This window comes from Ictidomys tridecemlineatus (genome assembly GCF_052094955.1).
Source record: "Ictidomys tridecemlineatus isolate mIctTri1 chromosome 1 unlocalized genomic scaffold, mIctTri1.hap1 SUPER_1_unloc_8, whole genome shotgun sequence".
Lineage (NCBI taxonomy): Eukaryota > Metazoa > Chordata > Mammalia > Rodentia > Sciuridae > Ictidomys > Ictidomys tridecemlineatus.
The window spans coordinates 788,345-815,342 of NW_027520949.1; the positions used below are offsets into that span (position 1 = coordinate 788,345).

Genomic DNA, 26,998 nt, shown 5'->3' on the forward strand with positions numbered 1-26,998 from the left:
AAAGCCCATGTCCATGCTAATGAAGGCATTACATCCCTTCAAGCTAAGCCCAATGTATAATTTATCTTTTTATTTTTTGAGACAGGATCTTGTTCTATTGTCCAGGGAGGCTTCAAAATCCTGGACCCAAGCAATGCTCCTGCTTGAGCCTCCTGTGTACCTTGGACTACTAGTAAACAACATGGCACCCTGCTGATGATAGTTTGCTAAAGCTATCTGAGCCAACTGACATTAGGCATATGACCCCACCCAAAAGCCTTCAGTTTTGGTGGATCTCAAAAAAAAATCTGTAAAGTTTCTCAACCTGGACATAGCCCACCAGAGCAGGATTCTGTCACCGTCTGGACATGTCTGACCTAGAGCTGATGTCTTGGATCCCATGATTGACAACTCAGAAGTCCCAAGACTAGAGATTTCATTTTGAAGTCCTTCTTAGTTAATGAGAAATTAACTGTAGAACCTTTAAAGGATATTTATTGATGCTTATTCTCTCTCCTCTTCCAGAAGGTCACATTCAGTTTCGAGGAGACGCCATCAAGTGGTCACCCAACTATACATTCTGTTAGCACACTACCCTCATATCTCCAGAGATGGCATTGAGTTCAGCCACAGATCTGAGCTGGGTAATTGGCTCCTTTCTGCCCCAGACCTACCTATATAGATTCCAATCCTGACCCTTTACTCATCCCCTCCACATCAATAGACAAGCAGTGAATACAGGAATGGCTCATCATGAACAATTCAATCACATTAGAAACTAGAAGAATTTTCAGTTCATCTAAAAGAAGAGTTCTTTAACAAATTAATTACACAAAGAATTTTTGTTTATTCAAGAACCTTTATATCATTTCAGAGATAAAGAACAAAATGAGGGATGATCACCATAGCCAAGACTTCAAAGTGCCTAGGCATGCAGGGCATAGTCCCAGTGCATAAGTCCACAGGGGCAGTATGAGGGTCCCCAGTGGTGTATTTCAGGTTCCTTCTAGGGCTTTGGCTGAAGGGCATTGTACTCCAAGGCATCCTCAAGATGAGATTGCTTTTATTTCTGGGTTCCTCTGAGATGTGAGCCTCAGTTTTCAGCAGCTTCTGGGGACATCCTGGGCTCCAAGAGAAGGCCTGAATGTGGGTTTGTCCAATTGTCCAGGCACTGGCACCTCCTGGGAAGTTCAAGACCCATTGGTCCCACTGACCATAGTGTTTGCAGATATTTGAGGTGACTAGAGCTCCTGAGAGGTTTCAGTCATTGACTGCTGGATGGTCTTGAACTCCGTGCTGGTCCATCTCAACTCCGTGCTCCTGTGTAACAACACGTACTGTTAGTGCACGACCTCAGTTCCCCAAAGAAAGCTCCCTGCTCTCTGTAAGCCCAGTGAGGCAGTTGGCTTACTGGAAAATTCACATCTCTGCAGCTCTGGAGGCACTGGGAGGAGTGGCAGCTCAGTGAAGGAAAATTATCTGGGTTCAGGCCTAGGGGAATGCAGAGCTCTGGACAAGATCTCCTAAGAGTCAATGATCTCCAGGTTGACTGACAGACTGCCATAGCTTCAGCTTCCCTACCATGCCAAGGTGTGTGTGTACCTGGCCTAGGAAAAGGACCAACTCATTCAGTCTGGTATGGACTGAAGCTTTTCATAGTGTTCTGTCCAGTAGTTGACCTCAGAAGCAACACCCAATCATGTGGGAGGGACATTCATTTTTATCATACATTGATTGAAGTACCTCATAGGATTAAGGTGCAAGTGGACCAATCCTGAAGGCATTTTGGAAATTCCTTGGTTTTGATTGAATGAGGGAAAGGATGCATGGATGAGGTAGGATAGAAGCGAGCCTCTAGTTCTTTCAAGTTTCAATTCACTCTAAAAATTCTTTCTCTATTTCAAATAAACATAGACAAATTAACAAGGCATGGTGGTGCACCTCTGTAATCCTAGAGGCTTGGGAGGTCAAGGCAGGAGAATGTTGAATTCAAAGCCAGCCTTAGCAAGGGCAAGGTGCAAAGCAACTCAGTGAGACTCTGTCTCTAAATAAAATACAAAAAAAAAAATTCAAAATCACTGGTCTAATTCTGCACTTAATTTTTGTTTGTTTTTCGATGATTCTCATGATTGAATATTAGGCTTTACCACTGAGCTTTTTGTCAGCCTTTTTTATCTTGGGTTTGAGACCAGATCTGGCTATCTTGCCTAGGATGGCCTCAAACATCTGTATTTCTTCCCTCAGTCTCTTGCTTCTTTGGGATTGCCTGCAAGGGTCACTACACCTAGCTAGTTCTCCGCATATGGACTGGCTGGTTTTAGAGACCAGACTCAGTGGTGCTGGATCATACTCTTAAGACCATGGATGTGCATACCCTTGATGGCCTTGACAGTTTTGCTATGTTTTAAAAGTGAACACAAATATTTGAACCTCTTGATTTGCAAGATTTTGTGGAGCTTTTTGTATCAACACAATAGTGAACCATTTTCACACATAACCTCTAACAAGTTATAGGAAGAGGATTGATTCATTCTTCAGGAGATTATATTTTTAATTGATGTAAAAGTTTCAGGGGACATACTCAATTGTATTTAGAAGAAATTTTAACGTTTCCTTTTTTTTCTTTTTCTTTCCTTCGACTTTTTTTTTAAGTATCACTGGGTATTGACTCTAGGACTTCATGCATGCTGGCAAGCACTCTACCACTAATCTGCACTCAGAGCCCCCATCTGCAACTTATTAAGATCTTTTTATGTACATTTCATCTGCTGCTTCAAATTCTGACATAGTAGCCTCTGATGTGCCTTAGCACACCCCAACTTTCAATTTTCCTGCAGTGGACATTCATATTGCTGCTGTCTCCATAACCACACATAATTGTCTCTATGAACCTGTGGGAAAATTTCTCTAGAACAGGTGACGATTAATAAAACTGTTTCATAAAAAGTGTATGACCTTAATTTTACTGATAATTGACAGATTGTTCTTTAGGGTGCAACATTTATTTTTCAATAGTGATGTGCAGTAATGCATGCACATATTCCCCCAAAACACTTGGAATGACCCAGTATTCTGACATTTGCCAGGGGCTTTGTGGCTCTGTAGAGGTTTGCTCTGGTGCTGATGGCTACCTGTCCAGTCTTTTCTAATTTCTGAAGCTCTCTCTGTGGGCCAATTGCTGTGTGATTTTTGAGACATTCTCTGATATTCAGTCTGAAATCTGCTTTTGCTTTTTGATCAGATTGCTGATTTTCTTTATCCCTTGTGCATAAACTGTGTGTATTCAGTGTGGGTTCCTAAAGACAGAAGGAATACAATTGTGCTATTATATTACACTTTGTGCCTTGAGCTTATTATAATCTCTTCCGTTTTTGATAACCCCAGTATAATGGATACAGAAAAGAATACATTTCCTGTTGGGCTGGGGTTGTGACTCAGAGATACAGTGCTCACCTAACATGTGTGAGGCCCTGGGTTTGATTCTTAGCACCACATAAAGAGAAATAAAGAAAGGTATTGTGTCCATCTACAACTGAGAAAAAATATTTAAAAATACATATTCCCCATAAAAAGAATATTTAAAATATTTTTGATTTTAGGATGTTTTTATAAGGTTAGTTTTTTATAATTTTTTCTTTGAGAAAATATACAGGTAAAAGAAAACATGTCTTTCAAAATTTCATCTAGATACTCTATAGGTTTTCTTCTGTGTAAGCCTTTCCAGCAAGAAATACATTGTTTAAATAGAGACATTTGTACATTTTCTATATAGTTTAACTCATTACCACAGGGATCCAGGGACCAGAGGCAGACATTCTGCCTTCCAGGACCTCCTCTCCCTGGTTGGTATTAAACTGGATCTCAGTGACATCATTCTGAGAGATGCTAGTGTCTGAGAGAAGCTGTGCTGGTCAGGGACAGCCTTGTGGCTGTCTTAGACACTGAAGACTCCAGGCCCTTCCTTAGGTAGATGCAGGATACAGATATTGTGCAAAGAGACACATTTCTCAGCTAAGGAACTCCTATCATCCCACACTTTCTTTCCTATACTTGGATATATTTGTTTGAGGCTAAAATTTGGGGCTCCTTTGCATCACCCTCCCTGGATACCTTCCATATCTCTGTCCACCAAAGGAGACCATCTCTAAGGCTCTGATGACAAGTCCACAGCACAGCTCAGAATCAGAGCTCTGTTTCCTATGGCTTGCAGCACTCTTCCATCCTCTCTTCTCTCTTCATTCTGTCTCCTGTTGATCAAGAGAACCAAATATTCATTAGAGCCTGTACAACAACATCAATTGCCTATTACAAAGTAAACAAGGAGACTTTGGTAAGTGATACATCTTACATTTTTTTGTAACAGAAGTAAAAACAAAATCTACCAATCTGAACACTCAGTACTCCTAGAACTCAGTGGTCATGGATCAGGTTTAAAAGCTTGCATGTCTCTGGGGAGCCTGTCTCTTGGACTATAGGGATTTCACAAAAGAAGCTGCCAGGTCAGGCGACTGTTTGCTTGCTTTGCAGCATGGCACTCTCCTGAGGATGAATTTGAGTTCTTTGATGTCATAGGCATAGGGTTCTGGAAAGGCAGGCAGGTAGAACTAGGGATGGTTCTATGGTGTATGGGTGCTAGGCAAGTGTCTGGGTGGAAGGAGACCAAATATAGCAGCCCCCATGGCCTATATTTTAGGCTTTCCCACCTGGGTTCTCCCAGCTGAGGACAGAAAGGGGAACCACTTCCCAGAATCTTCTAAGCTCAGTGACAAAGGCAACTGGGATCTTACTGTCACTCTGTAAATTCCAGAGCCTGCTTGTCACAGGAGTGATTGGTCCATGACTTTGGCCTCTAGATCAGAAGAAGCAGTGGCAGGGCTGAAAGAGGAGGGAAAAAATTGAGTGGCTGCTCAGCATTTGTTATTTATTGATGGCCCACTTGAATGAACAATTTCAAGGTTGAGTTCATTATGTTAGATGATGATAGTATTCTTGGCAGTAAATTGCTTCACAAGGTTGGGTCTGATGAACTTCAGTAGAAAAGCAATCATCTTTACTGTCCTGTATATCTAGGAAGAAAAAATTTAAAAAAAAAAAGAAAAAAAGAAGAGAAATCATCTTGGATGCAATTATAATAAATCTAATTGGGATGAGTAATTCATTAGATTAAGTAATTAATTAATTAGATTAAGTAGATTAAGTTTAAAATATTTCACAAAGGCTTACTCATTATGAAACACCAGATTCTCTTTTTCCTTTGTGTATGTGAAATCCCATGATCACAGCGCTTATTCAGGGCATGTACCTTTGCTTCTACAAAGGCTTAATTCATTATCCAAAATCACACCAAAGGCAATGCTGCAACCCAGTCCTCTGTAGAGAGTCCTCTTAGGAGAAAAGATGGAAATCAATTCTCCACTCTTGATTGAAATTCTCAGCTACCTGTTTTTTTTCTCTACTGATGAATTCCTAAATTATAAGGACTAAGGGGAATAGAGAGGTGGGGTCGGGGAATGGAAAGCTATACTCTTAAAATATAAAAAAAAAATATGGTTCGGACTTAAATTCTTATCTCAACATTTAATAGAAAAAAATGTAATTATAAATTTAAAATTTTTAAGTCACAGCTGGTGGACATTATTCAATCTGTGAAGTGAGAACAAAATTCTTAATTTTGAAACTTATGTCTTAGGATTCTAAAAACCATAGGTCAGTCCAGCATAATTGTGTCACACACTTGTCATCACAACAACTAGGAAGCTGAGGTAGAAGGAATGAAAGTCTGAAGTCAGGTGAGGGACTAAAGGAGACTCTCTCTCAAAATTATAAAAAGTCTGGAAATGTAGCTTTGTTCAAGGGACCTTGCTTCAATTTCCAGTACTGAAGAAGAAAAAAGGAAATATGAGCAAAGTAACAACAGTTCCTGAAACATAGTACAACAAATAACCTTTGTAAAGGTTTGATCATTCTTACATGATCATACTGCTTATTATCTTAGAAGCATAAACCCAATGAAGAACAAAACTGTGGCCCTTTAAAACATCTCCCTAATGTAAAAAAATTTTTCACGTTTTACTACCAGAGCCCCTTTATTGGTATTTTCTTTCAGCCACAGAGCCTTCCTAAATATCCCAGGCTTTCTAAATCTTGAAGTCCTCCCACCTCAGGCTCCTTAATAGGTGTGATTACAGGTATTGCCCACTGTTACAAAGTTACCAGAAATTGGTTATTAAAAAATTATCAGAAGCACACATATATTTACATCTTATAGAAACACCGGCCCCCCTGTTTAATTATCCCTTCAATGTCATCAACTCTGCATTATTATTCAATCAAGCACTTTATTCAATCAAGCATATTTCAGCAAGTTGTTATGAAAAGAGCTACATGTATGGCATGTTCTCTCGCTAATGTAGAATTTTATAAACAAAAAGTTTACTTGAATGTAGAGTAAGGATTATTAGGGTCTAGGAAGAATTGAGGAGAAGATGGAAGACAAGTTGGTGGAAGTGACCAATGCCCTTGGTATGAATGAAGATATAACATGAACCCCTTCAATGTTTGTTGTAAATATGTCAATAGATACATTTTTAAACAATACAAAAAATGAACATGAGGAAAACTAATTCTTTTCTCTCCTGTGGGAGCAGGTGCAGAATTCTGTAGTCCTTGAGTTCTACCTGGAAAGGGACCACAATGTGGGGGGAAATTTCCCACCTTGGGAAAGCCTTGAGCAAGCAAGAACCATTCCACTTACCTGAGGGTTGCTGAGCAGGATCCTAAAAGTCACAGAAATTACTTCCTTTATGGATCGGATTGGAGGCTTCTGTATAAGCACCTATCAGGTCTTGGCATCCCCAAGCTACTGCAGATGAGGTCCTAGTCCAAAGAGATCAGTGCATGCAAAAGTACAGAAGGGAAGATGAGACTGTTGGACACCACATATGTCTCCCATGGGCATTCCCACAGCTTTTTTGGTCTCTGAAACCCATTTCTATTTCAGATCTGCTTCCCCGGGCCACAAGCCCCACACAGGAGCCCTGCAGATTCACACCTTCCTTGTTTGGGTTGGAAGGTACAAGGTGGAGTGGTGCCCAAACTGAACCTGGAATATCCAGCTATAGTAGTGTCTTGGTGCAGGCACATTTTCCATCTGTGCCCTTCGTATTCTAGACCTTTAGGAAGATTTTCAGATTAAATCAGCCTCTTTTGGTCTATAATAACATAATGAGATTTGTATTAATGGATTATAGTAATTGTGGGGGATTTTCTAAAAATATTTATTTAGTTGTAGATGCACACACAGTATCTATGTATTTTTATGTGGTACAGAGGATTAAACCCAGTGCATCACACGTGTGAAGTAAGCACTTTACCACTGAGGTATAGCTTCAGCCCAGGGAATTTTTCTAAATGACATTTTATCCCCTCTTTAAATAAGAGAAAAAAAGTAAGTAGTTATTTCATGAATTTAATCAGTTAGTTGTAAAGCAGAAGAGCAAAACCCTCAGTGAATGGCAAAACAAAAGCCCCTTCTTCTGACATTTGCCTTTAGTTTAAACCCCAACTATTGTCTTGCCATTTTCAAACTTAACCTCTTACCAGCATCAGCTTCTGACTTGGGCCCTGGCTACTATGCTACTCCTATCATTCAGAATTTTATAAGTGAGTTATCATTACACCTATCATAGAAAGCATATCATTTCTTATGAAAAATTGACATTTTCTCTTTTGTCTTGTTTTATTCAGAGTGAGAAAACTATAGGGAAATATGAAAGGCAAAGGGTAAAATATGAAATAGATGGTCTCCTCTCAAGAATGAAGGAACTGGCAGGGGTTGTAGTTCAGTGGTAGGGGGCTTGCCTACCATGTGTGAGGCACTGGGTTGGATTCTCAGCACCACATAAAAAATAAATGAATAAAATAAAGCTATTGTGTCCATCTGCAACTAAATTTTTTTTAAAAAAAGGAAGGAACTTAAATTTGATTAACAATTAGAAGTGTTTGGATAAATGATCTGCACACTTCTTTTACTGTAATTAGATATAAGAAGACAGACTCTTGATCTTCCATTGTTTATTAATGTTCTAGGTTTATGAAAAAGTTTTTAGAAAATAGAAAAAATATCTTAACTCATTGCTTAAGAGATCCTGACAAATCGTAGAGTGTACTTATTAATCACTAAAGGCCACTGAAATGAAAACAATGTTACTGAGATGTAAAAAAAATTTAACTACCTAAAATAAAACTTTCTTTCCCAGCAACATCAATACCCCAGAGTATATCCTAACATTTGAAAGGGTGGATGTTGGAGCATCAGGGTGCTGAAGACCAGTGTGTCTCACTGATCCAAAGCAGAATCAAGAGGCAGAGGTTGTGTTGTCTTGCCTGCCTAATGGCTCATTCCAACCACGCCTATTCACACCTCACCAAGCAAATATCTTCACTTCTGCTCATTTCAGTGGTGGTAAGTGTGCTGCAGCAGCCAGAAACAGGATCCTGTTTGTGAATGAAAAACAGATAAGGCTGTCTTAGCCTTCCCACTTTCTGCCCTGTGGGCCTGGGTCCCATTGGCTGTGGATTGTAGTCTACTGATGGCTGTGAGCTGTTCCATGCTGGGAGGCCTTCACCTGAGAGCAGGCTGGAACTGCACTCTCAGGCTCCCCACAGACCTACTGAATCAGAATCTCCTGTTAAAGTATGAGCAGGTGATTCCTTTTGGTATTAGAGTTTGGGGAGCACTCTGGTAGCTAAAGAACGATTTTCTAAGGGTGTGGAAACCAGAATTAGACAGGCATCAGTATAGATAAGTAAATAAAGTCAGGTCACATCTAGGAGGCCAATTTTGAGTGAGTCTGGGAAGTGGGAGACTTTTCCTGAGGGATCTTATCAGGAACCTGCCCCTGCTCCAACCTGTTGTCAAAGTAACCAGTCTCAGGAAAATCTCTGCCCTACAAGGAGCTATAAGGTTATTAGGGTGTTTTTCCTCTACTCCATCCTGCCCTTCTGCCTTCAGCCTACCTATTTCTCACCTTTTGGCCATCCCACCAAGCATTCCTGGGCCTAGTCATGACCACAGGAAGGAGAAAAATAAGGAGGGAAGGAGAACATCAAAGGAAGCCTAGGACATGTAAAAAGGGCAGAACACCTGGCTTCTCGGGATACCAGGATATCAGCTACGCCCCCTTTCTCCCTCGCAAGAGTAGTCTTTTAAATAAATTCTGCTTTATTTGCTTGCCTTGGCCTGCTTCTCTAATGTTCAAACTTCAACATGTGCAGAAGCAGCAGTCTTCACCAATAACCAGCGATATCATATTTGGAGGTTCATATTTTGAGGAGCTTACCTCTATACTGAGGTAAGCTCCTCTCCATACATCCCACATCAGTTTGAGGTACATCTTTCTTTCTCTTATTTTGGAGGATGATGGGTACCTGTCGGCTATTTAAATGCAGTTAGTGCAGCCACCACTCTTCAAGACTAGGGTGAAATGTTTCTGGCCTAGGCAGATGTTAATCACCTGTTAAACACAGAGCAGGTATGTTGGGGTCTGCTGAAGCCTCTTCCTACTCTTCTGTCCAGGCTCAGAGAGCAATTGGCTTGAGTATACAGTGTCCCTAGTCCCGATCTTCCTTGGATGTGTGGAAGTGGATGAAGGAGTATGGAACAACATGAGGAATTTCTGGCCTGAGCTACAGTCAGGGGAAAATCCTAAGGTTCCTTCTCTGAAAATTTCTCCCAGCTGCCCTAAGAGGTATAAAAGGTGATCTGTAGATGAATGACACTGAGGGAAAGCCCCAGTTACATTTGCCTCCATTTGAGCCACACAACACTCCCAACCCCATGTCCATTCCCTCCTGGATGCTCCCTTCCTTTGCAAATCAGAAACACTGGCAAACACTGGAGAAGGAGGAAAGAGTGGGGTGGGGTGGGGGGGCGCAAGGGGCACCGAGAAGAGTGCGTGCAAAGGGCCCCCGGTTTGACCCGACGACCCAGAGCAACGCCACCCGACCCCACAGCACCACCCGACCCCACAGCACGCCGAGACACGACGACGAACACGCGCACAGGGGCCCGGCACAGGAGCCAGGCCCCAGGACTGGAGCTTAAAGCTCCATGGTTAGGGAGGGCTGGCTTGGGTTAGGGGCAGCCCCCAAAGGAAGAGGGCAGAGGAGGGAAGGTAGGGGATCCCGCAGGCCAAGGTCAGCGCAGCGCCCACGTCCACTGCCAGGTGTAAGGCTACGGGCAGCCAAGGGGGCCCAGGCGAGGGGCAGGGCTGTGTTTCCCCTAGGGAGCCTTGAGGGCTCAGAGGCCAGCCCATTGCACTCCTCTGCAATCCAGGGGAGTAGATCCTCCAGACAGGGACCTGGAGCCAAGCAGGGCCAAAGGAGGGCCCTGGGTGTGGAAAGGATTCCAGCGCCAGCATGAACCTTGGTGTCTGGGTGGGTAGGGACCCAGGACCCATGAAGGAGCCCAGGCTGGGGAGAATCAGGTTGACTGGAGGGACCAGGCAGTGCAGGGATCCCACAGCACCAGGGCTAAAAAGGGGAGGTTCAAGTGGAGGCACCAGCAAGAAGCCTGAGATCCAGAGATGGGGACAGGGCCAGGGTCCTGGAGATGACTGGTCTGGGACTATAGCAAAGAGCCAGGCCCAGGTCTGAAAAGCCAGTTACCATGCCCCCCATCAGTCCCAGGGGATGGGAGGAAGGGAGTGGAGACAGTGGATCAGGTGGCACAGGGGGGAGGAAGGCTCAAGGCTCAGGTCCACCTCAAGCTGTCTGGGGTCCTGGAGCATGGTCACAGGTCTGAGAAAGAGGATGTCTTAATGATCCCTACTAAAGGGCCCAGGCACTGTCCCAGGACTATGTATCTAAGGAAAGGGTCTTGAAACCTAGACAAGGATGGGAATCTATGGCCATGGAAGTTGTACACAATGACATCGTAATTTTGTGAGGCCAAGTTTTTACGACCAGGCAGTAAACATGTGGGAATGGGATAATGGCACAGGACTGGTGCAGGGAATATTAAAAAGAAATTTAAACGGGTCCAAAGCAAGAAATCTAGGCAACAAGTGTAAAGAGCCAGTAACACCAAAAGGAAGAGATGCTGGGCATGGGGGGGGATGGAGTATCTATCTGCAGCTTCCCTCAAAAAAGGCCACAACACTTGCATTTCCCAGCCAAATTCCCATATTCAGTGCCCACACTGGCACTGTTCAGCTGGATCTTATTTCCTGCAAACATACCTACTGTGCACCTATGGCCTTTCCTCATAACCCTATTTCTCACACTTGCATGGTAGAGCTGAGAGGCCTAATTGCCTGTGATGTTTCCAGCTCTGCTGCTGTGTCCAGTGTTCAGCCCCAGGTGTGACAGGAGCCCAGCTGTCCCATGGCAATCCAATCTCAGGAAACCAAAAGTTCTAGGCAACCCCCTACCCCGACCCCACCCCACCACTATATGAAGGAAGGATACTTACCATATGAAGCAGGGACATCCGGCTTGGCCACCAGTATAGCCCCTCAAAATGGAAAGGGCTTCTTCCTAGTCATTTCAGTGACATGATTCTCACACATCAGGTACTGGCAAGGAATGGGTCAAACTGGCCCTTCCTGGAAGTCTGATATAGGAGACTTCCAGGAGCAAGTCTTCTGCTCAAACCTCAGTTTGTTTGTGTGAGAATCATGCGAACCCATAAAAAAATACTGAACTGTTGACAAAAGGTTTACCTCTGTGGTCCCAGTTACAGTCACAAATGACATAACATTTCAGTCAATGAAGATCAGTTTATAAGTTGGTCCCATCAGACTAGATCGCTTAGTGATGTAGCCATCTTACTTTATGTGGGTACATACTCTGATGTTTGCATATGGACAAAATTACCTCAGGATGCATTTGTCAGAAAACATTACATCATAGAGCAATACCTTAAGTGTATGCCTGTGAACAAGCATCATTTTGTTCCTTTATATAAATTACTCTTACTTATATGCCTTACAATTAAAATTGTCTATTGTGCTCCAAAGAGAGGCTAAGGTAGAAAAGCTGCCTAAAATTTTACAGCCTGCTGCCTAAAGCTAGGAGTGTCAATCAGTGATTGCTTCCCTAGCTTGTACCAGGCCCTGGTTTTTAATCACAAGAACAAAACAAGTCCTAGAGCCTTAGTCTTCTAATTCCACCAACAATATGGGGCCACCAAACCAGAACAAATTCAAGTAAATTTGCTCTTTCTCATCTCAGATGTGTATTGCTCTATGGTGAAAATGTCAATCCTGCGTTGACTTCATAGGATCAATTCCCCTGCTATAACCCTGCCCCTAATAACCAACCTCCCTCATGTCTGCTCTTTATTGAGTCTGAGTTTCTTCTGATACTCTAGACACTTGGACAATACAAAGTCATAAAACAAATTACATCATGAAACTCAGTTATAACAACTACATTATGCTAAAATAGAACCAATAATAAAATCTGTTACTCTTTTTAATCTGGAAAGCCCATGGTTAAGGCAATGCCACCATGTTCCAGAGGAGAATGTTCATGAGAGTTCTGACGTTACCAGTGGGTTAATCTATTAGTTGGCTTAATAATTTGAAGAGACCACAGGGAGGTGGTGAAAAGTATAGGCATATGGGGCATAAATGGAGGAAGTAAGTCATTATGGGTTTGGCCTTGAGGACAGTATTTGTCTTTGGCCCCTTCCTCTTCTACCCTGGTTCCCCACTGCCAAGAGCTGAGCAGCTTTCTCTACCATACCCTCTGCCATGATATTCTGCCTCATTTGGGTGCCAGATCAATGGTGCTAATTGACCATGACTGAGTCCACTAAAACCATGAACCAAAATAAACTGTTCTTTCTCCAAGTTGTTCTTGTTTAGGTTATTTTGATCACAGCCATGAAAAACTGACATAGCATCTTTACATCTTTTTTAGAAATTTTTTTTACTTGTCAATAGACCTTTATTTTAATTATTGATATGTGGTGCTGAGAATCAAACCCAGTGCCTCACACATGCTAGGCAAGCACTCTGCCGCTGAGCCACAACCTCAGCCCTGAAGTTATTCTTAAAAATATTTATCAAATATATAGAACCTCAATCATATAACCACAAATATTGACTTAATAAAATTATTAGTTACAACACCAGAAATGTACCACTTGCCTGAGACTCTGTTCCTCACAATTAATATCCTGGAGGCGTCAACCTATAGGAACTTGATGACAAGTACCAATACAAAAGTATTTTATTTTTTAAATACATGACTGAAATTACCATTAATTTTAAAATAAAGGCACTCTGCTTATTTTTCTATGAAATCTTTATACTGAAAATATAAATGTTCCTCCTGGTAAGAAAATGTCCACCAAGTGCCTAAAAACATGAACCAATAACAAATGTATACTTAAGTACATCTTATCTTCATTTTCCTTGGAAAACCTATATTCAACCCTTTGAGTTAATACTCAGTGGAAACTAAAGTTGATAATTCCCTTCCATCTTATAGAAGATAACACTCAACTATTACTAACACTTAAGCATAAAAACCAAAGTTCCTAAGCACTATAACTATATGGAATACAACTATTTTACTTCATTTAGCAAATGTTACTGGTACTTAACCATGTGCCAGACATTACAAATGACCTCTACTAAATTTTCATTACAGTCCTCACATGGGTCCATTATTTCTATCATTTTTGAAAACACACAAGTGATGAAAATTTTTATAACTCCCATATCAATATCATGCGGTCAATGTCCACAGGTCAAGTTCAAACTCCAAAGCAAGACAGATTACCAAGAGACCCACAAAGGGGTCGGACACAGGAAAGAGGGTCCATCTGGTTGCAGCTTGTTGGGCCAGGCCACCCAACACCAATTCCCTTTCAATTCCCTCTTCCAGACCCTCTTTGCCCCCACCCACACAGCCCTGGGTGCATTTTTAACAGCACTCACCCTAGGACTTTGTCCAGCAGGTTTTTCACCTCAGTACTCACAGTTTGTAGAGACCAGGAAGGGCACTGGCTACAGCTGGAGAGATGCAGGAAGTAGGTGTGAAAAGTCCAGTTTCACTTGAAGGGTCAAAGGTGAAGGACAAATGCAAGAGCTCATGGATGCCAGACCTGGGAAGAACCTCAGTGTCTAATGTACCATCCACTGCTTCCTCTCAATCCTTCTCCACAACTTTGTAACTTACTGCACCATCTACTAATTTCTTTCCTATTGCCAATCTCTCCCCCACTAGAACATATACCCTTTTAAGGGCAGCATTTTTCCTGGTAAGGAAAATATTGAAGCAATGTCCCCGCAGTCTAATTGAAAAGGATCATGTTATGATTTGGACATAAAGTGAAAACTGTTAATGCAGAATGATTCAAAGGTGAAATTATTACACTTAGAGCTGTGATCTAATTCAGTTCATCTTATTTTGAATAGAGTAATTGGGTGGTAATCATACACAGGTGGGGTATGATTGAAGGAAGTGGGTCACTGGGTACCTATCTGGAATGGGTCCATATTCCCTATGGCCTCTTCCCCTTCCCCTCTTTCTGTCTCCTGGCCAACATCAATGGGGCAGCACTCCTCCATCATGCCCTTCCGCCATGACATTCTGCCTCATTTTGGGCCAAGAGCAATGGAGTACGTTCACCATGTACTGAACCTCTGAAACTAGTTTTCTTATCATGTACTTTGTAGTTAGTGATAAAAACCTGACTAACACAGGCCACAAGCCTTGTCTAGGGGAGGTGAAGGATACAGAAATGCACATACTAGAAAATGCCTCCTTGGAGGGCCAACCAGTAAATAATTCTGCCTTATAGTGTGCTCCACTACTCAACTCTGCTCCTGTGCCAAGAAAGCAGCCATGACTGTGTTCCATTGAAACCTTACTTAGAAAAACATGTGGCCGGCCAAATTTGATGCACAAAAAAACCATGTCCTAAATGAAGTAAAGTTCAAGTACATAGAAAAATGCCATCATTGGATTGGGTGGATCTGTCAAACAGAAACAAGAATGGCAGAGGTTTTAACAAGTCTAACAGTGACACAAAACCCTGAAAATAATTCCCCAGGCTGGGAGTGGTGGCTCCTATCTGTAATTCCAGCAGCTCAGAAAGCTAAGACAGGGGGATTGTGAGTTCAATGCCAGCCTCAGCAAATTATGGAAGCCCTAAGCAATTTAATGAGACCCCTGTCTCTATGTAAAATATTAAAAAGTGTTGGGTAGGTGACTTGGTAGTTAAGCACCACTGGGTTCAATCCTCAGTACCTAAAAAATTAAAAATAAATTAAAAGGTACCACATTGTTAGCTAAAGACAGGACCACAAATGTAAACATTAAGAACCTGAATCTAACCTGAATATAATATCAACCTCACAGCCTCAGGAACATATTTTGTAAGGTCAACACCCACTTGAGTTTATAAGGTCAACACCCAGTTAAGAGTTTAACACAGGTACAACTGAATTTTATAACCAACCTCATGGTGGAGCTAAAGGACACAAGCTTTCAGGGACCAGACAGGAGTACTGAAGAACATTTCTACTACCTGATGATACCTGCACCAATTACACAAAGTAGAAAATAAAAAAGAAGAAAAGAAAGAAAATGAAAATCCATCATTTCTCATTCTCATGAAAATTATTAGAAAAATCACTGAATCAGCAATAACCTCATATAAAAGTCCCATTCAGGGTTGGGATGAAGCTCAGTTGATAGAGTGCTTACCTTGCATGCACACCATGTTGGGTTCAATTCCCAGCACCACCACCAAAAAAAAAAAAAAAAAGTCTCCCTTTCACAACAGACATAAAATATTTAAATCCTCAGGAACAAACAACATAAAATATATGCAGCTCGGGGCTGGGATTGTGGCTCAGTAGTAGCGCACTTGCCTAGCAGGAGCAAGACCCGGGTTCAATCCTCAGCACCACATAAAAAAATAAATAAATAAAAGCATTTTGTTGTATCCATCTACACCTAAAAAATAAATATTAAAAAAAATTTGCAGAGCCAAACTTCAGTAAAGAGCACATGTGGTGACTGCAGGGAACACATGCCCTGCATGGGTCAAAAAAACATTAATTTTTGAAAAAAGATGTCATAATGAATGTTAATTTTAATCAATATCACAAACTTTGGGAGCAAGATAAAGTCGTTGGAAAATATATTTGAAGAGGTATGGGGAAGGGGGCCAATCTTGTAGAGACTAGCTGTGATATGTGGGAAGCCAGAGTGAATGTTTTGTCTATTTCTGGACCCCACAGTCTTGCAGGCAGGAGCAACCACACTTTTTTTGGTTGGAGGGGTGTGGTGAGGGAAGTGCTGGGGATGGAACCCAGGGTCACTCTATCATGGAGCAACACTTGTGGCCATTTTAATTTCGAACAGCATTTTGTAAGTTGCTGAGGCTGGATTCCAACTTGCAAACCTTCTGCTTAAGCCTTCCCAGTCACTAGAATTATAGGCATTGGCCACCAGGCCAGTCAGGTTCTTCTTCTAAGAAATCATTTTCTCCACCCACTTACTTTTAAAAGCTCCTGGGTAGCCTTTTCAGACTCCAGAATTACAAAGGCTTGGAATAATGGCATCTTTTTTCCACCTGGTCATGGGTTGAGCCTGGAACCAGGGCAGAGGGTGGCTTGGTTTTGGTGCTAGGCCATATGTTATGTAAGTATGAAATATTTTTAAATACTTCTAAATGTTTCATGTTTTGGAGAGTTTTCCCTCCTTGCTAGAGCATGATGTGTTGCCAGACCTTATATGTCCCATCAGACTCCCCATGTGTCAGCCACTGATCTAAACTACTGAGCTTCAGAAAAATCTCAACTCCATAGTTTTGCCAGACACCCTGAGAGCTTAGGTTAAGGTAGGGCCACCTCTGTCATGTGAAAGACCATAACACTTCTCTGAAAGCCTGGAGCCAAGCAGTGACAAGGCCTCATCAGCTGCGAATTAATCTCAGAAGCCTCATCCACCAATACCACCTGTATAAACTAGAAATTCGATACCTTACCTGTTATCCTGACTGTCCACCAAGGTGGTCAAGCTGGCTTCACCAAAAACTGCTCCTGTACAGGAAAATCTCAGCTTCAAGGACACTTTACTTTTCACAAAGCCTTTTTCCATATTAATTGAACAGTGGGCTTTAAGAATTTTGGAAACCATTAATATGTGGTTAAAGTACTTCATCTATGAAGATTTTTCACATTATTCTCTCCCCTCTGAGCATGTAAACCTACACAACAATTCTCATTCTATTTCAATAAACTCTGATTCAGCAAATCATCTCCTCATTTCTGTCATATACAACAACTGGCTGCCAGTAGGATTTCATAATCCATAGAGGTAAATGATTGAACAAGGTTCAAATTTTAATTATAATTTTAATAAAAGCATAGAGAATACAAATTGCATAGCATTCTTCTTCATGCTCAAAATTCCACTGTATTTTCAACTTTGATGACCTGGGAAGAATTTCTAAAAGTGGCAAAAACTATAAGAATTCTGTGCCATGCTCACAAACACTTCTGTCAAATTAGTTGAGTAGCATAAAGCTGTTTTCACTATAACTTGTGATATGCGCACTACTCAGTACCTTAAGATGATGGCATAATTTTTTTTTTGACCAGTAAGCATATAAAGGTAAATGAGTAAATTACTATTCTTAGTCTTTTCATTTTGAAATTTTGAAACTATTCTCTATCCTAACAAGCTAGAAAATTTTAATTACTTATATATTTAGGTAACAGGAATTAAACCCAGAGGACTTCAATCACTGAGCCACATCCCCAGCCCTACTTTGTGTTTTATTTAGAGATGGGGTTTCACCAATTGTTTTGGACATCCCTAAGTTGCAAAGCATGGCTTTGAAGTCATGATCCTACTGCTTCAGGACCCTGAGCTGCTGAGTTTATGGGCATGCACCACCACACCCAACTAAGTTACCAAGTTTTAAATACATGGTATACATAAAACAATAGGTTGGAAGCCAGGAAGGGTGGTATGTGCATGCAATCCCAGTGAGGTGGGAATTTGAGGCAGGAGGATCACAAGTTTGAGGCCAGCTAGTAAACATAGTGAGACCCTGTCTCAAAAGCAAATTTAAAATAACTGGGGCTATAGTTCCTTAGTATAGCACCCATATACCCCCAGTCCAGAAAATTAAGGTATGAAGATCTCCACTATCTACACCTAGTAAATTAAAGACAAACAATTTCAGATCACACAGATGGTTCAACTAGGACCTGTCTACATCACAGAACAAGGCTTCTGTATGCATTTTACAAGTATCTTTTCAGGTTTAAGACCTCAAGAATACACACTCCTTGTATGAAAACTCAAACAACTGAGTGTTGTGAAGGCACACATCTCACAAGAAAAATTTACATACTCATGGGCTGATGATGAAATTTCCACATTCTTTATAATCCTACTGCCACTATCTCTATCAAATGCTTTAATACCTTGCTTAAATAAAAGCTTCAATTGCTTACTAAACCCTTAAAACACAGACAAAAACCAAAGTTCTTTAGCAAGCTACAAAATCATTAAAAAAAAAAAATGGAAAGCCCCTGCCCCTTGTAATCCCAGCAACACGGAATGCTGAGGCAAGAAATGCAAGTTCAAACCCAGCCTCAGCAACTCTCCAAAGCCTTAAGCAACTCACTGAGGCCCTAAGCAACTCACCAAAGCCCTGTCTCTAAATAAAATATAAGAAACTGGCTGGGGATGTGATGCAGTGCCTCTGGGTTCAATCTCCAGCACCAAAACCAAGCAACCAAACAAAGATATAGATACAATAGTGACACTCCTGTGAAAACATTACTACCAGCAAGAATCACCAATACATCTTATAATACAGAAGATCACCATTGATTATCCTAAACACTTGAAAAGTCTTAATTAAAAACAGGAGAAGACTGGGATTGTGGCTCAGTGGTAGTGAGCTTGCCTGGCAGTTGAGATACTGGGTTGGATTCTCAGCATCACATATAAATAAATAAATTTTTAAAAATGTCCAATGACAACTAAATATATACTAAAAACAAACAAAAAGCATGAAAGCCAGGCACAGTGGTAACCATCTGTAATTCCCTCTCAGTTAACTGGAGGAATAAGGAAGAAATACAGAAAGTTAGTAAGCAGCCTGGGCAATTTAGGCCTTGTGCCAGAATAAGCAATAAAATCTTCTGTGGCTAAGCCAGGCGAGGTAGTACAAACCTATAGTCCCAGTGGCTCCAGAAGCTGAGGCAGGAGGACTAACAATTCAAAGCCAGTTTCACCCATTTAACTAGGCAGTAAGCAAATCAGTGAGACCGTCTGTAAAAAAAAATATCTAAAAAGGGCTGAGGATGTGATTCTGTGCTTAAGTGCCCAGGGGTTCAATGCCCTGTACATAACAAAACAAAAAAATTCAATGGCTGTAGCTCAGTAGTAAAACTCCCCTGGATTCAATCCCCGGTATCAAACACACACACACACACACTCACACACACACACACACACACACACACACACACACCCCACATAAGAATAAGAATGAATATCCAACTTGTTTATTAAATACACACATTTCTAGCAACTCTGCAAACTGAGGAAGGAGGAATCAAAGTTTGAAACCAGTCTTAGCAACTGAGGGAGACACTGTCTTAAAATAGAAAGCAAAAAAGGGCTGGGAGTGAGGCTCAGAGGCAGAGCACTCACCTGGCATGTATGAGGCACTGGGTTCGATTCTCAGTACCACATAAATGAAATAAAGTTTGCCACAGTCCAGCTGCAGCAAAATAACCAGAGGGTGACGAACAACTTGTGTAAGCTGATACAGCAGGAGTGGAAGCCATTTATTGTAGGACAACAGAGGTATTTATACATTTTGCACATCTTATCTTAATTAATATAAACTAGATACATCAGTCAACCAATAAGGAATCTCTACCCTTAATGGCTCGCTTTTGTTACTTCTCAAACCACTCCCTCTGGCATTTTGCCAGGCACTATCCAGACTTGTTTAGGAACTCTAACATTCCCCTGGCAAATTACCAGGTGTTATTTTGGCTATTTATAAACTCTAACAAAAGTTATTGTGTTCACTTATAATTTAAAAAAAAAATATATTAAAAAATAAAATAGAAAGCAAAAAGGACTTGAAGGTAGCTAAGTTACAGAGAATATCTATGTTCTACCCCTAAATCCCCACAAGAAAATCAAGAATGTTGGCCCATGACTGCAGCTCTGAATTCAACCCTTACTCCCACCTAAAACAGAGTACATATATTATCATTCATTAAATTGCTTAAGTTGGGCTGGGGTTGTAACTCAGTGGAAGAGTGCTTGCCTAGCATATGTGAGGCACTGGGTTTGATCTTCAGCACCACATAAAAATATACAAAAACAAAACAGAGGTATTGTGTCCACGTATAATCTAAAAAAATATTAAAAGACCTTTTTTGAGTTATAAAAGTACTAGAAAACAAATATCTTTACAAACAAGAATACCCAGTTAGAACACAATGGGGGAAGACTCATAAGGAATAGACATGTTGGTGGTTCGTGCCTCCCTGCACAGGAACACTAGACACTAAACCCAGGGCCTCCATGCATGCTCAACAATCACCCTATACCTCAGCACAGAAATCAGCAATTGTTAAAAATATATAACACCTAGGAATAAACTCACATGCAAGCTCTACAATTATAAAACTGCAAAAGTTTTCTGAAATGAGAAAAAAAAAATCACCCAACTGGAGTCAAACCTCTATTCGGATGAAAATCATAAGAAACACAAAAGACAAACACCTAAACCTGGACCCTGAATGTATGAGCCTGTAGTAACAGCTGCTCAGAAAGCTGAGACAGGAGGACAACTTGAGCCCCAAACATTATCACAAGCCTGCACAACATAGGAAGACCCTCTGAAAGAAAGAAGGAAGGAAGGAAGGAAGGAATGAAGAAAGGAAGAAAGAAAGAAAGAAAGAAAGAAAGGAAACAAGCAACAAATATGAAATAACTCTACTCCGGAGCTGAGGCCAAGGAAGAAAAGTTGCAGGCTAGCCTGCTTCTAAATAAAAAATGAAAAGTGCCAGGAATAAAGCTCAGTGGGAGATCACCCCTGGGTCAATTCCCTAGTTCCAGAAAATAATAATAATAATAAAAAAACCATAAGACAGTTCACAAAGAACTGGACAGGCTGGCATAGTGGCACACATGAGCTTGGGAGGATGAGGCAGGAGGAGCACAAATTCAAAATCAGCGTCAGCAATTTAGTGAAGCCTTAAGCAACTCAGCAAGACCCTCTCTCTAAATAAAAATAAAAAAAACTGGCTGAGGATGTGGCTCAGTGGTTAAACTCCCCTGGGTTCAATCCCCAGTATCTAACACACACACACAAACACAACACAATGAATGTCCAGCTGTTAAAGAGGTACACTCAATCCCAGCAACTCTGCAAAATAAGGAAGGAGGAACCAAATTTGAAGCCAGCCTTGGTAAATGAGGAAGCCACTGTCTTAAAATAAAAAGTAAAAAGGGCTTGGGATTTAGCACAGTGGCAGAGAAAATCTGGATTCAATCCCTAAACTACCAACTTTAAAAAAGAGTTGGCTGATGAGAGCAGCTCTGAATTTAATCCCCAGTTCCGCAAAAAATAGAGCCTGTAATATTATGATCCTTTAAATAAAGGCATAAGAATGCTAGAAAACAAATATCTTTATAAACAAAAATAACCAATTAGAATGCAATTGGGGAAAACTCATTAGGAATGAATAAGGGTTTGAAGAGTTGGGGGGAGGTTGACATGATGATGCAGGTGAACACTAGGCATTAAACCCCAGACCTCCACACATGCTCAACATTCACCCTACATCCTCAGCACAGAAATCAGCAATTGTTAAAACTATGTAACACCTAGGAATAAACTCTCATGCAAGCTCTACAATTATAAAACTGCAAAACTTTTCTGAAATGAGGAAAACAAAAGACAAACACCTAAAACTGGACCCAAAATGTACCAGCCTGTACTCCCAGCTTCTCAGAAAGCTGAGACAGGAGGACACCTTGAGCCCCCAACTTTAACACTGCACTGGACAATATAGGAAAACCCTCTTCCAGAAAAAGAAAACAAACAACAACAAATATGAAATAACTCTACTCCAGAGGTGAGGCAGTAGGATGAAAAGTTGCAAACTAGCCTGTTCTTAAAAAAAAAAAAAAAAAAAAAAAAAAAGACCAGGGATAAAGCTTGGTGATAGATCACCCCTGGGTCCAATTCCAGCACCTAAATAAATAAATAAATAAATAAATAAATAAATAAATAAACGAACCATAAAGCAGTTCACAAACAACTGGATAGGCCTCAAAACAAACAAACATAAGACATATGTACAATAGCAACACTCCTATAGAAACATTAATACCAGCACCAATCACCAATACACTTACTATACATAAGATTACCACTGATTATCATAAACACTTTAAAAGGAAAACTCTTCATTATAAAATGTGAGAGCCAGGCATAGAGGTGACCATCTATAATCCCCCCTCAGTTGCTGAAGTTAGAGAGCGGCCTAGGAATTCAGACCTTTTGCCAAAATAAGCAATAAAAATTGTCATGGCTAAACCAGGCAAGGTGGTGCACACCTGTTACCCCAAGGGCTCCAGGGGTGAGGCAGAATGAATGTGAGTTCTAAGCTAGCCTCAGCAACTTAGCAAGGCGCTAAACAACTTAGTGAGACCCTATCTCTAAATAAAATATTTTAAAAAGGCTGAAAATGCGGCTCAGTGCTTAAGTGCCCTGGATTCAATTCCTAAGGAAAAATAACAATAAACAAACAAACAAACAAAAATGCATAGCTTTACCTTAATGGTGAAATTTCCCTGGTTTGAATCCCCAGTGTCAAAAACACACAATACACACACACACACACACACATACACACACACAGACACACAAGGGAATTAGTGTCCACCTGCTTACAGAGATACACTCCTTTAATCCAAACAACTCTGCAAACTGAGGAAACAGGAATCCCAATTTGAGGCTAGCTTCAGCAACTGACGGACACATTGTCTTAAAAAGTACAAAAGGGGCTGGTTTGTGGCAAGGCACTGAATTCCATTCTCAGCACCACATAAAAATAAAATAAAATTAAAGGCAGTGGGTCCAATTACAACTGAAAAAAAGAAAAAGAAAAAACTTAAAAAACATAAAAAGACTTTGAGATGTATCTCCATAGCAGAAAAATATCTGTGATCAACCCCTATATCCCTAACAGAAAAAATAAAAAAAAAGCTCTCCCATCAGTGCATCTCTCAATTTAATCCCCAGTTCTGCCAAAAATAGAGCACGCATATTATCTTTCATTAAGTCATAAGAATGCTAGAAAACAAATATCTTTGTAAACAAGAATAACCAGTTAGAACACAATGGGGGAAAACTCATTAGGAATGAATGAGGGGTTGAAGGATTGGAGGGTGATGAATACTGGGCCTCCACACATGCTCAACATTCACCCTATACTCTCAGCACAGAAATCAGCAATTGTTAAAAATATGTAACACCTAGGAATAAAGTCTCATGCAAGCTCTACAGTTATAAAACTGCAAAACTTTACTGAAATGATAAAAAACTTGACCCAAATGGAGTCAAACCTCTATTTGGATAAAAATCATAAGGAAAACAAAGACAAATGCCTAAACTGGACTCAAAAGGTACCAGCCTGTAGTCCCAGCTGCTCAGAAAGCTGGGACATGAGGTCAACTTAAGCCTTGAACTTTAAGGCTAAACTGGACAACATAGGAAGACCCTCTTCCAGAAAAAGAAAACAAACAACAACAATAAATATGAAATAACTTTACTTCAGAGGTAAGGCAGTAGGATGAAAAGTTGCAGGGTAGCCTGCTTCTATATAAAAAATGAAAAGGGCCAGGGATAAAGCTCAGTGGTAGATCACCCCTAGGTCCCATTTCTAGTTCCTGGAGAAAAAATAAATAATAATAGAACTATAAAGCAGTTCACAAACAACAGGATAAGCCTCAAAGCAAACAAACAAAAGATATATGTACAATAGTGACACTCCTGTGGAAACATTACTACCAGCAGCAATCACCAATACACTTACTATACATAAGATTACCATTGATTATCATAAACACTTTAAAGGAAAAGTCTTCATTAGAAAATGTGAGAGCCAGGCATAGAGGTGACCATCTATAATTTCCTCTCAGTCTCTGAGAGGGGAACTAAGGCACTAAAGCAGGAGGAATAAAAGTTAGAGAGCAGCCTGGGAACTCAGACCTTCTGCCAAAATAAGCAATGAAAATTGTCATGGCTAAACCAGGCAAGGTGGTGCACACCTGTAATCCCAGCGGCTCCAGAGACGAGGCAGAAGGATTGTGAGTTCAAAGCCAGCCTCAGCAACTTAGCAAGGCACTAAGCAACTCAGTGAGACCCTGTCTCTAAGTAAAATATTTTAAAAAGGCTGAAGATGCGGCTCAGTGCTTAAGAGCCCTGGATTCAATCCCTAGGGAAAAACAACAACAACAAAATGCATAGCTGTAGCTTAATGTTGAAACTCCCATGGTTTGAATCCTCAGTATCAAACACACACACACTCATTCACACACACACACACACACACACAGGACACACACAAGATGCACGCACACACACACAGGATGCACTCACACACACACAAGGGAATTAATGTCCAGCTGGTTACAGTGGTACACTCTTTTAATCCCAACAACTCTTCAAACTGAGGAAAGAGGAATCCCAGTTTGAAGCCAGCTTCAGCCACTGAGGGAGACATTGTCTTAAAAAGTAAAAAGTGGGGCTGGGGTTGTGGCCTAGCAGGTGCGAGATGCCGAGTTCCATCCTCAGCACCACATAAAAATATTAGACAGGCAGTGGGTCCAACTACAACTAAAAAAAAGAAAAGAAAAAAAACTCAAAAAATGTAAAAGGGTTTGAGATGTATCTCCATAGCAGAAAAATATCTGTGATTAACCTCTAAATCCCCAAAAGGGAGGGGGGGGGAAGCTGACCCATCTATGCATCTCTCAATTTAATCTCCAGTTCTGCCAAAAATAGAGCATGTATATTATCATTCATTAACTCATAAAAATGCTAGAAAACAAATATCTTTATTAAAAAGAATAACCAGTTAGAATACAATGGGAAAACTCATTAGGAACAAATAAGAGGTTGAAGGGTTGGGGGTGGCTGGAGAGCTGCTGCAGGTGAACACTAGACATTAAACCCCAGGAATTCCACACAGGATCAACATTCACCCTATACCTTCAGCACAGAAATCAGCAATTGTTAAAAATATATAACATTGGGCTGGGGATGTGGCTCAAGCGGTAGCATGCTTACCTGGCATGCATGCAGCACGGGTTAGATCCTCAGTACCACATACAAACAAAGATGTTGTGTCCAACGAGAAGTAAAAAATAAATATTACAAAATTCTCTCTCTCTCTCTCTCTCTCTCTCTCTCTCTCTCTCTCTCTCTCTCTCTCAAATATATATAATAAAACACTTAGGAATAAACTCTCATGCAAGCTCTACAATTATAAAACTGCAAAACTTTCCTGAAATGATGAAAACTTCACCCAACTGGAGTCAAACCTCTATTTTGCATGAAAATAAGGAAAATAAAAAACAAACGCCTAAACATGGACCCAGAAAGTACCAGCCTGTAGCCTCAGCTGCTCAGAAAGCTGAGGCAGGAGGACAACTTGAACCCCGAACTTTAGGACAACATAGAAAGACCCTCTTCCAGAAAAAAAACCAAACAACAACAAAAAATATGAAATAACTCTACTTTTAGAGGTGAGGCAGTAGGTTGAAAAGTTCCAAGCTAGCCTGCCTCTAAAAAATTTAAAAAGGCTAGGGATAAAGCTCAGTGGTAGAACACCTCTGGGTCTAATTCCTAGTACCGGCAAAAAAAAAAAAAAAAAAAAAAGGACCAAAATCAATTATAAGAAAAGACTGGCTGGGCAAAGTGGCACACACTCCAAAATCTCAGCAGAGCTCAGGATGTTGAGGCAGGAGTACAAATTCAAAGCCAGTCTCAGCAATTTAGCAAGGCCCTAAGCAACTTAGCCAGACCCTGTCTCTAAATAAAATATAAAAAACCACCTGGGAAAGTGATTCAGTAATTAATCTTCCTGGGGTTCAAACCCCAGGACCCCCCCAAAATATAAAAAGACAAAAATGTTCTACCACACAGGTGCTGAACAAAATGCAAAGGAAGTCTACCTACCGAACCCACAGAAATGCAAAGACTCACAACCCTGTTGCTGGACCTTGGGTACTGACTCAGCAATTTCACTTCCACAAACTCATTTTGAAGAGTTAGGGCCAATTCAACAAATATATTCCACAAACGCGCTTAAATAAGGGCAAATAATGTGGGCAAACTAGTGCCTGAGTAGATCCCAAGTATTCCGGAGCACAAGCCTAGAGGATACCAAATTTAGGCCAATCTCAAGCAAGTCAGTGAGACCCTATTGACTCAAAATAAAAAGTAAAATAAATAACAAAAATGGACTGAGGGGGCAGGGATTGTGGCTCAGTGGTAGAGCGCTTGCCTACCATGTGTGAGATGTGGAGTTCAATTCTCAGCACCACATATAAAAAAGTAAAATAAGATTCATGACAACTAAAAATATATTTTGGAGATGTAGCTCAGCGATAAAGTAGTCCTAGGCTCAATCCCCATTAGCAAAACTAGTTTAAACAAACAGCAGCAGACTACTATGAGGAAATATCAGAGCTTTGGCTCATTCAGGCTTCTAAAACAAGACCCCATGGCATCTCTACCTTGCAAACAACCATTTATTTCTTACCGTTTTTCAGGGGTAGAAGTTGGAGATTGAAGACTGCTTCCAAATTGCTTAAGACACTTTCCTGCGGGCTCCTCACAAAAGGGAGAATCACTTTGGAACTTTCTTTACATAGCCACAGCTATATCCTGGGGTGTGGACTCCACCCCAGGGGTCAAAAGGTGGAAGGG

At 40.9% G+C, this 26,998-nt stretch overlaps 1 long non-coding RNA gene across 8 annotated transcripts; it reads right to left on the reverse strand.

Moving 5' to 3' along the window:
- Positions 1-806: 806 nt before the first annotated feature.
- LOC144372225 (uncharacterized) lies at positions 807-26,998 on the reverse strand. 8 transcript variants are annotated; one of them, XR_013432272.1, is made up of 9 exons: positions 26,832-26,998; positions 16,994-17,048; positions 9,495-14,098; positions 9,321-9,415; positions 6,734-8,475; positions 5,203-5,361; positions 4,767-5,045; positions 4,090-4,226; positions 807-1,299 (listed from the first exon to the last, which is right to left on the reverse strand). It is a non-coding gene; the product is annotated as an uncharacterized LOC144372225 (long non-coding RNA). The 8 variants fall into 8 exon arrangements; XR_013432270.1 differs by having other exon boundaries at positions 6,734-6,855; positions 8,407-9,415; XR_013432267.1 differs by having other exon boundaries at positions 6,734-6,855; positions 7,031-9,415.